Source organism: Ambystoma mexicanum, chromosome 5q, assembly GCF_040938575.1.
Source record: "Ambystoma mexicanum isolate Mex_15411 chromosome 5q, UKY_AmexF1_1, whole genome shotgun sequence".
NCBI lineage: Eukaryota > Metazoa > Chordata > Amphibia > Caudata > Ambystomatidae > Ambystoma > Ambystoma mexicanum.
The window spans coordinates 1,381,609,635-1,381,624,637 of NC_090933.1; the positions used below are offsets into that span (position 1 = coordinate 1,381,609,635).

Below are 15,003 nucleotides of genomic sequence, written 5' to 3' on the forward strand. Positions count from 1 at the left end.
GAAGAGGGGACGGGGAGGGCCGAGGCAAGGTGGGAGAGGGGCGGGGAGGAAGGAGAGGGGAATGGAAGAGGGGGCAGGGAAGGCACAGGCAAGGTGAGAGGGGGCGGGAAGGAGAGGAATGGAAGGTGGCAGGGAGGGCACAGGCGAGGTGGGAGAGGCAAGGAAGGAGAGAGGAATGGGAGAGGGGGCAGGAAGGGCACAGGCAAGGTGGGAGAAGGGTAGGGAGGAAGGAGAGAGGAATGGAAGAGGGGGAAGGGAGGGCACAGGCGAGGTGGGAGAGGTGCGGGAGGAAGGAGAGAGGAATGGAAGAGGGGGCAGGGATGGCACAGGCAAGGTGGGAGAGGTTCAGGGAGGAATGAAAGAGGAATGGAAGAGCGGGCAGGAAGGGCACAGGCAAGGTGGGAGAGGGGTAGGGAGGAAGGAGAGGGGAATGGAAGAGGAGGCTGGGAGGGCACAGAAAAGGTAGGAGAGGGGCGGGAGGAAGAAGAGATGAATGGAAGAGGGGGCAGGGAGGGCACAGGCAAGGTGGGAGAGAGGAGGAAGGAGAGAGGAATGGAAGAGGGGGCAGGGAGGCCACATGCAAGGTGGTAGAGGTGCACGAGGAATGGAAAAGGGTGCAGGGAGGGCACAGGCAAGGTGAGGGGGGCGGGAAGGAAGGAGAGAGGAATGAAAGAGGGGGCAGGGAAGGCACAGGCAAGGTGGGAGATGGGAGGAAGAACAGAGGAATGGAAGATGGGGGAGGGAGGGCCCAGGGAGGGCCCAGGTAAGGTGGGAGAGGGGTGGAATGGAAGAGGGGACAGGGAGGGCACAGGCAAGATGGAGGAGGGACGGGGAGGAAGGAGAGAGTAATGGAAGAGGGCCAGGGGGCACAGACAAGGTGGTAGAGGAGCGGGTAAGAAGGAGAGAGGAATTGAAGAGGGGCAGGGGGAACAGGCAAGGTGGTAGAAGAGCGGGGAGGATGGAGAGAGGAATGGAAGAAGGAGCAAGGAGGGCACAGGCATGGTGGGGAGGATGGAGAGGAATGGAAGAGGGCACAGGGAGGGCACAGGCAAGATGGGGGAGGATGGAGAGAGGAATGTAAGAGGGGACAAGCAGGGCACGGGCATGGTGGGAGAGGAAGGGGAGACGAATGGAAGAGGGGCCAGGGAGGGCACAGGCAAGGTGGGAGAGGGGAGAGGAATGAAGAGGGGAGGAAGGAGAGGAATGGAAGAGAGGGCAGGGAAGGCACAGGCAAGATGGGCGAGGTGCAGGAGGAATGGAAAAGGGGGCAGGGAGGGCACTGGCAAGGTGGGAGAGGAGCAGGAGGAATGGAAGAGGGGGCAGGGATGGCGCAGGCAAGGTGAGAGGGGGCGCGAAGGAGAGGAATGGAAGATGGGCAGGGAGGGCACAGGCAAGGTGGGAGAGGGGAGGAAAGAGAGAGGAATGGAAGAGGGGGCAGGGAGGGCCGAGGCAAGGTGGGAGAGGGGCGTGGAGGAAGGAGAGAGGAATGGAAGGGGGGCAGGGAAGGCACAGGTAAGATGGGAGAGGGGAGGAAGAAAAGAGGAATGGATGAGGGGGCAGGGAGGGCACAGGCAAAGTGAGAGAGGGGCGGGAACAAAGGAGAGAGAAATGGAAGAGGGGGCAGGAAGGGCTCAGGCAAGGTGGGAGAGGGGAGGAATGGAAGAGGGGACAGGGAGGGCACAGGCAAGATGGGGGAGGAACGGGGAGGAAGGAGAGAGGAATGGAAGAGGAGCAGGGGGCACAGGCAAGGTAGTAGTGGTGCGGGGAGGATGGAGAGAGGAATGGAAGAGGGCACAAGGAGGGCACAGGCAAGGGGGGAGGATGGAGAGTGGAATGGAAGAGGGGGCGGGGAGGGCGCAGGCATGGTGGGGGAGGATGGAGAGAGGAATGGAAGAGGGGCAGGGAGGGTACAGGCAAGGAGGGAGGGGGCGCACAGGAAGGAGAGGGGAATGGAAGAGGGGCAGGGAGGGCACAGGCAAGGTGGGAGGGGGAAGGAGAGAGGAATGGAAGAGGGGCAGGGAGGGCACAGGCAAGGTGGGAGACTGGCAGGAAGGAAGTAGAGAGGAATGGAAGAGGGGCAGGGTAGGAACAGGCAAGGTGGGAGAGGGGTGGTGAGGAAGAACAGAGGAATGGAAGAGGGAGCAGGGAGGGCAAAGGCAAGGTGGGTGAGGGGTGGGGGAGGAAGGAGAGAGGAATGGAAGAGGGGCAGGGAGGGCACATGCAAGGTGGAAGGGGGTGGAGAGGAAGGAGAGAGGAATGGAAGAGGGGCAGGGAGGGCACAGGCAAGGTGGGAGAGGGGCAGGGAGGAAGGAGAGAGGAATGGAAGAGGGGCAGGGAGGGCACTGGCAAGGTGGGAGAGGGGCAGGGAGGAAGGAGAGAGGAATGGAAGAGGGGGCAGGAAGGGCAGAGGAAAGGTGGGAGAGGTGCGGGAGGAAGGAGAGAGGAATGGAAGAGGGGGCAGGGAGGGCACAGGCAAGGTGGGAGAGGTGCAGGGAGGAATGAAAGAGGAATGGAAGAGTGGGCAAGGAGGGCAGAGGAAAGGTGGGAGAGGTGCGGGAGGAAGGAGAGAGGAATGGAAGAGGGGGCAGGGAGGGCACAGGCAAGTTGGGAGAGGGGTAGGGAGGTCACGCAGGCCAGGCAGACCAAGGCTGGGGGCACCCAGCAGACACATAGGCTGCGTTCACGCAGCAGGATTGCAGGCAAGGAGCACCCTGCTCATGTCGGGATCACCTGACATGGACTCAAGGATGGGGGCACCCAGCAGACAGATCAGGACTGGGGGCACTCGGTCAGCCCGTGAGCACACAGCTTCATCCATAGCCTGGGGGCACCCAGGCCTATTCAAGCAGACCACGACGGCGTTGCCCAGCAGGGGCACCGTCTCCCATGGGTAGAGTTGCCCAGCAGGGGTTCTACAGACATGGCAGACAGCCAGGAGGGACAGCGTTGCCCGGCAGGGGCACTGTCATGGTGGAGGGCCCTGCAGGGCAAGCCCTCTGCCAGCTATGCAGCACCTGCATGGTGCTGCACAATGACGACACAGCACACCATGTTCCGTTGCTCTCAAGAATAAAGCGCGGGAGGCCGCTCATTCTATTTTATTGGACACAGTCACGTGGTTACTGACACGAGCCCCTGGGAGATACCAAGCTCCCCAGGTGGGGTGACACATTACACTCCTCCTTTTCCATAGGGAACAAACAAATAACAGACTTCACTGGACATCGAAACACATTGCAAACCTCAACACTTGGTACAGTTACACATACGATCACATTTAGCATATACCCATATTCAGGGTTGGTAGCATGTTGGAGGTTTCACTACATTATCAAAGGACCCTTTATTAAAATGGGCGTGTGAGGTTTAAGGCCACTGAACGGCACCAATGAGAGTTCCTAGCACCCCATAAAGCACTCCATACATACGCATGTCCACAACTTTGCATTGCCCATTGACTGGGCCATTTTAAGCAAGTCTAGGTTTGCAGGCTCCCAGCCTTATGGGGACGTCTATGGTGTCCATTTTACGCACTTGTGGAGTTGCGGGAGACCAGTTTTTGCTTTTCAACAATACCAGATCAGAACAATCACACACAGTTCAAAGGCTGGCAAAGCTGCACCTGGGGAGGCCCAGGGGCCACATCGGCCAAGTCCACATACCTTGGGGGCCAACAGTGGTATGATGCTGGTGACAGGACGACAGCCACATGGGAGCGGCTGGCAGGGAGACACCGGTGGCGGGGTGTCCGGGCTGCCGGCCTAGGTGGGTGCACAAGCACTTGTGACAGCTGCAACCCTCCCTTTCCACTTGACAGCTGCAACCCTCCCTTTCCACTCTTCCCTTTTTCTTTCTTCCTTTTGATGGTCCATGTCACTGGAATGGGACCCGCCACTGTATCTTTGAAAGCAGGCAGCCACACACTTTCCTTCCAGTGTATTCCCTGTCTCTCTTTGCTAACAAATCACCACCATAGGCCCGGGTATGTTGAAGGAAAACAAAAACTTTCTCTATGATCTTTGCTCTGACATGGAGCGCGTTGTTTCCCCTCCACCTCCGGTTTCGGAGTACAGCAGCATTCACCGCCTTCATTGCCCAGGTCTTATCCTTGCTCCAACATGGAGCTCATCAGCAGTTCCTCATTTTTTATTTGTTTTTCCCCACTCCGAGCTGGAGCACTGCCGTCGTCACCCAGGCCGACCCGGGTTGTTTGGAGGGCCATTATACTTTCCTCCACGGGTCGGGAGTGCTGCCGCACATCTCCTCATCACGCGGCTCATAAGGGAAAAATTATGGGGTGCAGCTTTCCATGACGCGGGTCCTGCCGCCTTCCCTTCGACCACCGGATCGAGCCGCACACCCACCTTCTTCTTGGCTCCGGTTCGGAGCAACCAGCATCCACTGACCGGCAGCCCGAAATCTAGGAGGCTGCCGACACAGCTGACACTTCTCAGTGTTGGCAGGGGCACGGGGAAGGGGGGGGCAGCTCACCTCTCCACAAGGACAGAGCAGCCCCATTTCTTGACGGGGTAGGGGCAGCCGAACTCTTCTCCTTACGGCGGATGCCGCAAGGTGCAGCTGCACCATATTCCGCGGTGGACACTGCTTGCTCGTCACCTTCACAGGGGCAGCGAAACAGCCCCTCAGCAGCCCGTGCTACTTGACAGCACGGGGGCCATGGACCATCCTCGTCACCAATGTTATGTCCTGGCCTACGGTCATGCAGGCCAGGCAGAATAAGGCTGGGGGCACCCAGCAGACACATAGGTTGCATTGACGCAGCAGGATTGCAGGCAGGGAGCACCCTGCTCATGTTGGGATCACCCGATGTGGACTCAAGGCTGGGTGCACCCAGCAGACAGTTGGGTGCAGAGAGGGGCATGCATATATCACAGCAGTTATTTACCTTGTGTGGCCTGCGCTCCTGACTTTCTGGGGGACACGGCGACGGCGACGCAGCAATTGTGGACTCAGGTCTGGAGGAAGCAAACATTACCAGATGATTAATGAATCTACAGGAAAAAAGATCTCAATTAAATACTTCAAGCATTTGCAGGACATGCAGGGGAAATATATAAAGGAAATGTGCAAAGAGGGAGACCCCCTCTGCTCCCCCTCATCTTGCTCACCCCCCCTCCCCCATCCCCTCCCTGCCCTCCATCACATGCACAGGAGAAGCCTTAGCGGAAAAAGAGGCACAATTTAACATTTGCCCTGAAAAGAGAAACAGCCGCCTGTCCCTCACCCCAGCAAATGATGCTATAATTATTGCCAGCGCTGAATCCGAGATGTAAGGGAGGGAAACGAACGGGGAGACACACTCTCAAGTGATGAGAGACACGCATGCGTAGTAGGGTGTCTCCTGCGCTCACGGGACTGTCAGATGAAAGAAAAACGCGCATGCGCAGTAGGGAATCCGTGGCGCTCATGTACCTGTCTGATGAAAGAAACGCGCATGCGCAGTAGGGAATCCGTGGCGCTCATGGGCCTGTCTGATGAAAGAAACGCGCATGCGCAGTAGGGAATCCGTGGCGCTCATGTACCTGTCTGATGAAAGAAACGCGCATGCGCAGTAGGGAAGCCGTGGCGCTCATGGGCCTGTCTGATGAAAGAAACGCGCATGCGCAGTAGGGAAGACGTGGCGCTCATGGGTCTGTCTGATGAAAGAAACGCGCATGCGCAGTAGGGAATCTGTGGCGTCATGGGCCTGTCAGATGAAATAGAAACGCGCATGCGTAGTAGGCAAGCTATGGTGCTCATGGTTGTCAGATGAAATAGAAACGCGCATGCGCAGTAGTGTGCGTCCAGGGCCCCAATGCCTGGCAGAGGGTCCGGAGATGGCGGATCTACGGGTCGACCTGAGCCGAGACACGCGCATGCGTAATAGTGTGACACACCTATTACGACATGCTCAGGACAGTACAGGGAACTGCGCATGCGCAATAACGCTCACTAGCCTCTCCGTGGCAGAGAGACCGGAGATGGCAGATCTATTTATTTATTTATTTGAAAAGCGCCCAAACCTTGAGGCACCAGGGCGTTGTTGCTAACAAGTTATATGATACATAAGATCAACGGTGGTGTGTCATCACACCCTAGAAATACAAGCACGCCAACAAAACAGGTTTTTGCGGAAATTAATATGTATTCCATCTATCTACCTGCAGAGCTGGGGAACGTGCATGTGCAGTAGTGAGTCTCCAGCGCTCAGGCGCCTGGCAGAGGGACTGGAAATGGCGCATCTACCTGTGATCTGACCTGAGACACGCGCATGCGCAGTAGTGATTCTCCTGTGGCCACGGGACTGCCAGGGACCCATGAGTATAATGGGGAGAATCTGCTCAATCTCTTATGCCAAGCCACAGCAGGCTTCTGTTTATAATGGGGAGAATCTGCTCAATCTCTTATGCCAAGCCACAGCAGGCTTCTGTTTATAATGGGGAGAATCTGCTCAATCTCTTATGCCAAGCCACAGCAGGCTTCTGTTTATAATGGGGAGAATCTGCTCAATCTCTTATGCCAAGCCACAGCAGGCTTCTGTTTATAATGGGGAGAATCTGCTCAATCTCTTATGCCAAGCCACAGCAGGCTTCTGTTTATAATGGGGAGAATCTGCTCAATCTCTTATGCCAAGCCACAGCAGGCTTCTGTTTATAATGGGGAGAATCTGCTCAATCTCTTATGCCAAGCCACAGCAGGCTTCTGTTTATAATGGGGAGAATCTGCTCAATCTCTTATGCCAAGCCACAGCAGGCTTCTGTTTATAATGGGGAGAATCTGCTCAATCTCTTATGCCAAGCCACAGCAGGCTTCTGTTTATAATGGGGAGAATCTGCTCAATCTCTTATGCCAAGCCACAGCAGGCCTCTGTTTATAATGGGGAGAATCTGCTCAATCTCTTATGCCAAGCCACAGCAGGCTTCTGTTTATAATGGGGAGAATCTGCTCAATCTCTTATGCCAAGCCACAGCAGGCTTCTGTTTATAATGGGGAGAATCTGCTCAATCTCTTATGCCAAGCCACAGCAGGCTTCTGTTTATAATGGGGAGAATCTGCTCAATCTCTTATGCCAAGCCACAGCAGGCTTCTGTTTATAATGGGGAGAATCTGCTCAATCTCTTATGCCAAGCCACAGCAGGCTTCTGTTTATAATGGGGAGAATCTGCTCAATCTCTTATGCCAAGCCACAGCAGGCCTCTGTTTATAATGGGGAGAATCTGCTCAATCTCTTATGCCAAGCCACAGCAGGCTTCTGTTTATAATGGGGAGAATCTGCTCAATCTCTTATGCCAAGCCACAGCAGGCCTCTGTTTATAATGGGGAGAATCTGCTCAATCTCTTATGCCAAGCCACAGCAGGCTTCTGTTTATAATGGGGAGAATCTGCTCAATCTCTATGCCAAGCCACAGCAGGCTTCTGTTTATAATGGGGAGAATCTGCTCAATCTCTTATGCCAAGCCACAGCAGGCTTCTGTTTATAATGGGGAGAATCTGCTCAATCTCTTATGCCAAGCCACAGCAGGCTTCTGTTTATAATGGGGAGAATCTGCTCAATCTCTATGCCAAGCCACAGCAGGCTTCTGTTTATAATGGGGAGAATCTGCTCAATCTCTTATGCCAAGCCACAGCAGGCTTCTGTTTATAATGGGGAGAATCTGCTCAATCTCTTATGCCAAGCCACAGCAGGCCTCTGTTTATAATGGGGAGAATCTGCTCAATCTCTTATGCCAAGCCACAGCAGGCTTCTGTTTATAATGGGGAGAATCTGCTCAATCTCTTATGCCAAGCCACAGCAGGCTTCTGTTTATAATGGGGAGAATCTGCTCAATCTCTTATGCCAAGCCACAGCAGGCTTCTGTTTATAATGGGGAGAATCTGCTCAATCTCTTATGCCAAGCCACAGCAGGCTTCTGTTTATAATGGGGAGAATCTGCTCAATCTCTTATGCCAAGCCACAGCAGGCTTCTGTTTATAATGGGGAGAATCTGCTCAATCTCTTATGCCAAGCCACAGCAGGCTTCTGTTTATAATGGGGAGAATGTGCTCGCTCTCTTATGCAGATCCAGAGCAGGCTTCTCACCAATGAGTATAATGAAGCTGTTGACGGGAAAGAAACAAAGAAAAATGGAGCAGGCAGCTCAGTAACCATTGCAGGGTCCTCCGCTACCGCTCCTCCCCATGGGTGAGGGGAGGGCTCAGGCGTGAATCAGCGCCAAAGACTCCAAAAGCCCGCAAAGGGCGAACAATGGAAAGGGGCGGGGGAAGCCCTTTATAATGAGCGGGCGTCCTACCCCCTGCAGTTGGACGCCCGCCCCGCCGACAGAGGAGAAGGTTTTCGTTTACACTTGTTCGTGAGGAAGTGTTGCTGTGGTCTGTTACAGATTAAGAAAGGTTCCGGTGATGGCGGGTTCCAGCAAAGGAGGAACAGCGTCGCAGCAATGAAGGGGCGTCGGGTAAAGAGCAGGGTAAATAGAGAGCAAAGAGGGACTCTGCTGAAAGTGGGACTCTGCTTCGGGTATGCCGGGATCAGGATAAAGTGAGGGCTGGTACAGGAATTTATACGTGATCCGGTGGGGAGGTCGAGCTTGTAAATAGATAGCAGGCAGTAGTTGCCGCAGTTATTTGTTGACTTCGTTGCATGCGCTTACGAATTAATGGGGAACATTTGCAGCGTGGCAGCGGTCACCACTTGATGACCGGCGGTGGGTGCTTAACGTTACTAAGGCTAAATGTCATGTCAGGATTGCAGGAGTTTGCCTTGTTTTAAAGTAATTATGCAACCTGCAGCGCTTACGGTGGCTTCGGCTGGCGGCATAGAGTTTTGTTAGGAAAAGAGTTACCCCATAGGGATAGCAGGGGCTCAACATGGTTAGCGTTTAATGTTAAATTTGGCAGCAGAGGGGGATGCCGTCGTGTAGACTGACGACACTGAGTTGTTTTACAATATTATCGTCAGTCTCGGAGGATAGCTCAGCGGCAGCGTGCTTGCTTGGGAAGTAGAAAACATGGCTTTTAGGGTTATCGTGTATGCCTCTGTGGCTGCCAAACATTAATAGTGCGTGGTGCTTCAAGGTGCGCGAAATATTTGATAAAGGTCACATGCGTGTGTTTGTGATCTCGAGAGTCCTTCTCCAGTGGTATGGAAGAAGTGTTTGAATGAGCATTTTCACAAGAAAGGTTGGTAGGTGTTGCGTTTGTCCCGGCATTGGCCCCCCAGCCCAGCAGGGATGGGTGCACATGCACTCGAGTGTCGGGGGGACAGTGGTGGGTGTTACTTAGCCTCTTATGTATAATAGGCGTGGTCTTCCAAGACGTGTGCGGTGAAGAGTAGCCCCATGGCGTGGCAGGCGTAGTGTTAGTCATTCTGTGATGTCTTTTACATAATGCCTGTGCATGGTGCCTGCTGTATGCATGCTTGGTTTTGGGAATGCACTGCGCCTACTTTCCTTGGCATACGTCTTCCCTGCGTGTGACCGTGACGTGCATGAGTGGGACGGTGGGTCCTTGCTCGGTATGGAGACGTATCCTGAGGGGTGTGCTTGTTTTTTCCACCACTAGGGGTGCGAGCGTGACCAAGAAGCAGCACATATTCCGGTGTCCTCCTCGTGCATGGCGTTGAATGCACGCATGTATCTGTCAGTACTGTGATGTGCATTCAGTTCACCAAGTTCCAGTCTGCAGCACCTCACTGGATGCCCCCCTTTTTAAAGGGAGAAAGAAGGGCTAAAGGGAGGATTACAGTTTCATGTTGTGAAGCAGCATGGAGGAATATTATCGCGTCGGCCTGGCTACACGGAGTGTGGTTGTGTAAGAGTTACCCCAGTCGGGTTTGTAGGGATTAAAGAGAGGGTTACCCTTTTTAATTTTGTGATACAGCATGGGAGGATTACTATCAGGTCGTCCTGGCAACATAGAGTTGGGCTATTGAAAGAATTACCCCTGGGGGATAGTGTGGTTTAAACAAAGTCGTACCGTTAAAGGTTAATGAGGCAACGTGGGAGGTATAATATCACGTTGGCATGGCTACACAGAGTTGGCGGTGGAAAGAGTTACCCCGGGAGGCAGCAGGGGTTAAACAAAGAATTAACGTTTTGATGTGAATGAGGAAACAGGGGAGGCATAGTATCACGTCGGCTTGGCGAGTTGCTTTTGAGGAAGAGTGAAACAAAGGGATAGCAAGGATAAAGAGAGGTGTACGGTTTCAATTTCTATTATGCCACAGGGGAGGCATAATATCGGGTCGGCTTGGGTACACAGAGTGTTGCTTTTCAATTGAACTAGCTGGATTCAATGGTTTTGGATTAAATAAGGGCATTGCCGATAATAAAATGTAGATTTCAGAAGTGAATGTGCAGCAATAAGGCGGAAGGGGCTGTCTGATCATAAGGGGCCTGTCCAGTGGGTTTGGCTATGCGAATAGGGGTGTGAGTTTGGGGTTAACATAAGGGGCAGATGTTTGTTTGAAATATTGCCCCACCGGTTAGGGCCGACACAGCGGGCATGCGGTTATGTACTATACACTGGACAAATAAAGGAGTGTACAGGAAGGTTCCGTGGGCCCAGCAGGGTCAGTAGGGCAGGTCAAGGATCGGCGAGCGCACAAGGAGAGCGGGCACCTTAGGTAGAAATGAATATGGGTAAGGAGCGGAAGGGCGTGTTCCCACGGTGCAGTCAGTTCCCTTTGCCGGCCATGCTTGTTTTACAGTAGGTCATGGTGGGGTGGCCTGCATGCCGGTACTTGAGGGCACAACGCATAGGGCTGCACATAGAACAATGACAGCATATACGAGTAGCCAAACGCTGCAGCTGGCTCGCGATTATCTGTCGCTGTTATTCCATGGATTGCCACATGGGTGGCATGCTAGGGTAGCAATAGCTGCATTGAAGGATTCGTGCATGGGCGGTTACAAAAGGGAGCCGCCAGCACTGTACACCGGGCAGCATCTCGGTGAGGGAAGGGGCAGCTTGGTTGCCTCACACAGAGGAAGTACCTTGCCAAATAAGGCAGGGTGTTTCTGACATTTGATATGCCCACAATGCAGCGTGCAAAGGGACAGCAGAGGTATGGGGGAGCCTGGTCATGGGTGGCCACCGTACGTCCTTATTGGGAAGCAACATGTGGAATATGGGCACGAATGACAGCAGGGGATTGAGGGTCTTGGCAACACGCAAGGTGGTGCATTAAGTGAGGAGCGGCGGGGTCTCATCAGAACCCACAGGTGAATTTTGAAAGGTGTAACCAGGATTGTGGCGTGGGGTTAAACTCACTGCGTTGCTTGAAATAAACAGGTTATAAAAGGGGAGGAAAGGAGGTGCCTTTACAGGCCCGAAGGGAGTTATTTGGAACAGCTTTTCCTGAACATCATGGCAGCTGTGGTCAACTCCTGTTCGATGGGGAAGATAATGGGGTTATTGTCATCCCTGTATAGTTTTATGGCAAGGGTAAAGGTGTACACAGGGGAAGACCTCCCCTCAAGTGGGGGATAGTAAAGGGCCAAGGCATACTTCCTAATGCTGCACTGTGATAATCAAAGGGGTCGGTTGGAAGACATATTAGAATTTAGCTGGCAGTGCGCACGCTGGGAACGGGTTACTTTACCATGGAGTACATAACGCGCATTATGGCATAGGTGGGCTTTTTCGAATTCTGCGATGCGCACGACAGGAAGGCAGGAGGAGTGGCCTTTCGGAGGTGGCTTGGATGCGCGTGGGCATATGAATGTCAGGGGTGTAGGGAGTACATGTAATACAACCAGGGCTGCAGAGTTTAAGGGGCTGTTGCGGGGAATAAGGCCTCCTTAGAACACCTAATTTATGTGTTCTTATGTCAGATATGTTGGCCTTAGAACATGCCCGACCGCTTGGTATACAGACTTTAAGGGGAGTGTGGGGTTATAGCCCATTTAAAACACCAGGGTTGGGGTTCACTTACACGGGAGGGGCATAATTACAAACGGACCCCCCTGGCAGCCTTGTCATAATTTTAAGAGACTTCCGGCATGGAGCACACAGGGTAAAGGGCTGGTGGCATCAATCGGCGGGGTTGCTGCAGTTTGAATAATCTAGGAAAATGGGTTGATCGGTGGTGATACCGCAGTTTGAATGACCTGGGTACCTGGCTGACGCCACTAGGGGCCAACTGCTTCTAGAGGGGGTTTGAAGTGGTCAGCGGGGCTTAAAAGCAGAGTTTGTTAAGCCAGTCTCTGTAGCACAGTCAGTAAGTGTTGTGACTTGGAACTGAAAGGTAGGGGTTCGAGCCAATCCTCCAACTTCAAAATCCTGTAAATGTTGCGAAAAATAACTTCAATTTTGGGAGTGTGCGAGGTGTACAGTGGGTATAGTATGCATATTCCCACTACAGGTACAGATGTGTGGGACAAGGGAAGCACGCAGAACCTTTGGATGGGTTGACTCTCGATGGACAGAGTGATTCAGGTGGAAGTAAATCTAATTGCTAGTGATGGGGCAGGGGACCTCTTAAAATGGAACAACTTAACGCCAAGGGGTGAGGACAGAAGGTTGAAGGTTGACATTTTTTTTATTTCAAGTAGCACCGCTGATATAGGGATATAATGCCACAGGTATAGGATAATAGGTTGGATACGATTAATTAAAGGGGTTAAGTTTGGAGCAAGAGAACAGGAGTTGATATTATGTCATCCGGCTGTGGGGGTTGTGTGGCGTTAACAGTATCATCCTGTTAAGAAAGAAAAGCAAGGTTCTTTGGCATAGCTCCTGACGCAGGCAACAGCAAGATTTTGGAAGGTATGACTGGGGGTCACGGGGCACGCGTTGCAGGTTTCAAGGGGGAATAGGAGAGGCTCCTTTTGCTAAAATAAGGTATTAAGCAGGACGCTGGGATACAGGGTTGAGATTGGAATCAGGGTTTCATGAACAGATCAGCAAGACCTACTCATACTCCATCCTTCCGGGGTCATTGAACAAGTAACGGGGGCTGATGCAGTGGATAGGTAACAGTAGAGGTAGTAAGATGCTAATTAAAGTGCCAGATAGAGGGCAGTTGGTGGCCGGAAGGGAAAAGAGGACTAGCTCTGTGTGGCCGGGTCTGCTGACTTTGGGATCATGGCGGGGGAGCTTTGACTTACTGGAGGGACAGAAGAGGGGAAGGAGGCCCATGTACAAGGAAATTGGCCTGGCTCCTTCCGTTCATAATCAGAGCTTGGCGAATTACTGCAAGGGCAGGCAATCCGCAAGGGATTAGAGTGGGGTGAAAGGAAAGTGGTCTTGAAATAGTAACACAGTTTACAGCTAAACTTCACTCGGCAGGAACGGCGCTCTCCCAACATGGTAATTCCTGCACGGGCAGGCAGAGCGAGGATAGGTTGGATGGGGAGCTTTAGCCTACTGAAATGGGCTTACTACAAAAATCAAGGAGGAAACTGAATTGTGCAATGTCAAAATTCTGCAAGGGCAGAGGTGTTCCAAAGATCAGGCACGGCCTGATTAGCTTAAAATCCCCAGAATATTATCTGAAGGCTGGCGTGCATTTGTCGGCAGAGTATTTGCACAAAACTCCTGGAAATATAACACAAGGAAAGTGGGAGCCACGGTGGACGGTAACCCACCAAGTGGCCTGGCGATGATTGAGCGACCAAGCACAAAAAACAGACCCCGAATGAGCCAGGAGGAAGCCGGAAGGGTCTTTGCTCTCCTCGGACCAGCGCCTCTTGGGAGCCTAACGGCAAGGGCGCCTGGTGGTAACAACAAGGGCTCAGCTTCTCCCAAAGGAAACGGTGCTCTCGCCACCCACGGACACCTGCAAGGGCAGGGTAGGCTCAGGCACAAAGGGTTGGGAGAGTTGGGCCTACTATGGACTTGGTGCAAAGGAATAGGGGGAAGCAGTTGGATTGGACACGGAGCAAGCGCCACACTTACAGACTGAATTTCACTAAATGTGTGCAGTGATTCTTTTGTGTGAAAATAAAACTGTGGCCAAGTTTGCCATTTTGAAAAACAACTGTCTCATTCCAGCTCTTTTGCCAGAAGGGAAAATAAAGGGTAACGGAAGAATGAGCAAAAAATTGCTTATTGGCTATGGGTACAAATGGACAAATGCAAGGGTTATGGAGAGAATTGTCTCACTCTATTATGCAGAGCTGAAGCAGGGTTCTCACCCATGATTATAATGGGGAGAATTTCCTTGATCCCTAATGCGGAGCCAGACCATGCTTCTCACCCATTATTAATATGCTGAGAATGTGCTCGCTCTCTTATGCAGAGCCAGAGCAGGTTTCTCGCCCATGATATAATGGGGAGAATGTACTTGCTCTCTTATGCAGAGCCACAGCAGGCTTCTCACCCATGATTATAATGGGGAGAATTTGCTCACTCTCTTATGAAGAGCTGAAACAGGCTTCTCTCCCATGATTATAATGGGAAGAATTTACTTGCTCTCTTATGCAGAGCCGCATCAGGCTTCTTCTCACCCATGATTATAATGCTGAGAATTACCTTACTCTCTTATGCAGAGCCACAGCACGCTTCTCACCCATGATTATAATGCTGAGAATTACCATGCTCTCTTATGCAGAGTCACAGCAGGCTTCTCACCCATGATTATAATGCTGAGAATGTCCTCACTCTCTTATGCAGAGGCACAGCAGGCTTTTCACCGATGATTATAATGCTGAGAATTCCCTTGCTCTCTTATGCGGAGCTACAGCAGTCTTCTCACCCATGATTATAATGATGGGAATTACCTTGCTCTCTTATGCGGAGTCACGACAGGCTTCTCACCCATGATTGTAATGCTGAGAATATACTTGCTCTCTTATGCGGAGCCACAGCAGGCTTCTCACCCATGATTATAATGGGGAGAATTTGCTCACTCTCTTATGCAGAGTTGAAGCAGGCTTCTCTCCCATGATTATAATGGGAAGAATGTACTTGCTCTCTTATGCAGAGCCGCATCAGGCTTCTTCTCACCCATGATTATAATGCTGAGAATTACCTTACTCTCTTATGCAGAGCCACAGCAAGCTT

General features: G+C 52.5%; 1 protein-coding gene and 1 long non-coding RNA gene across 2 annotated transcripts in view; both read right to left on the minus strand.

Annotated features, from left to right (window-relative positions):
• LOC138498440 (zinc finger protein 208-like) overlaps positions 1-15,003 on the minus strand; it is a 460,194-nt gene that overhangs the window by 90,438 nt on the left and 354,753 nt on the right. The window lies entirely within an intron of this gene.
• LOC138498187 (uncharacterized) lies at positions 3,053-5,383 on the minus strand. Its single transcript, XR_011278713.1, has 2 exons — positions 5,246-5,383; positions 3,053-4,976 (listed from the first exon to the last, which is right to left on the minus strand). It is a non-coding gene; the product is annotated as an uncharacterized lncRNA (long non-coding RNA).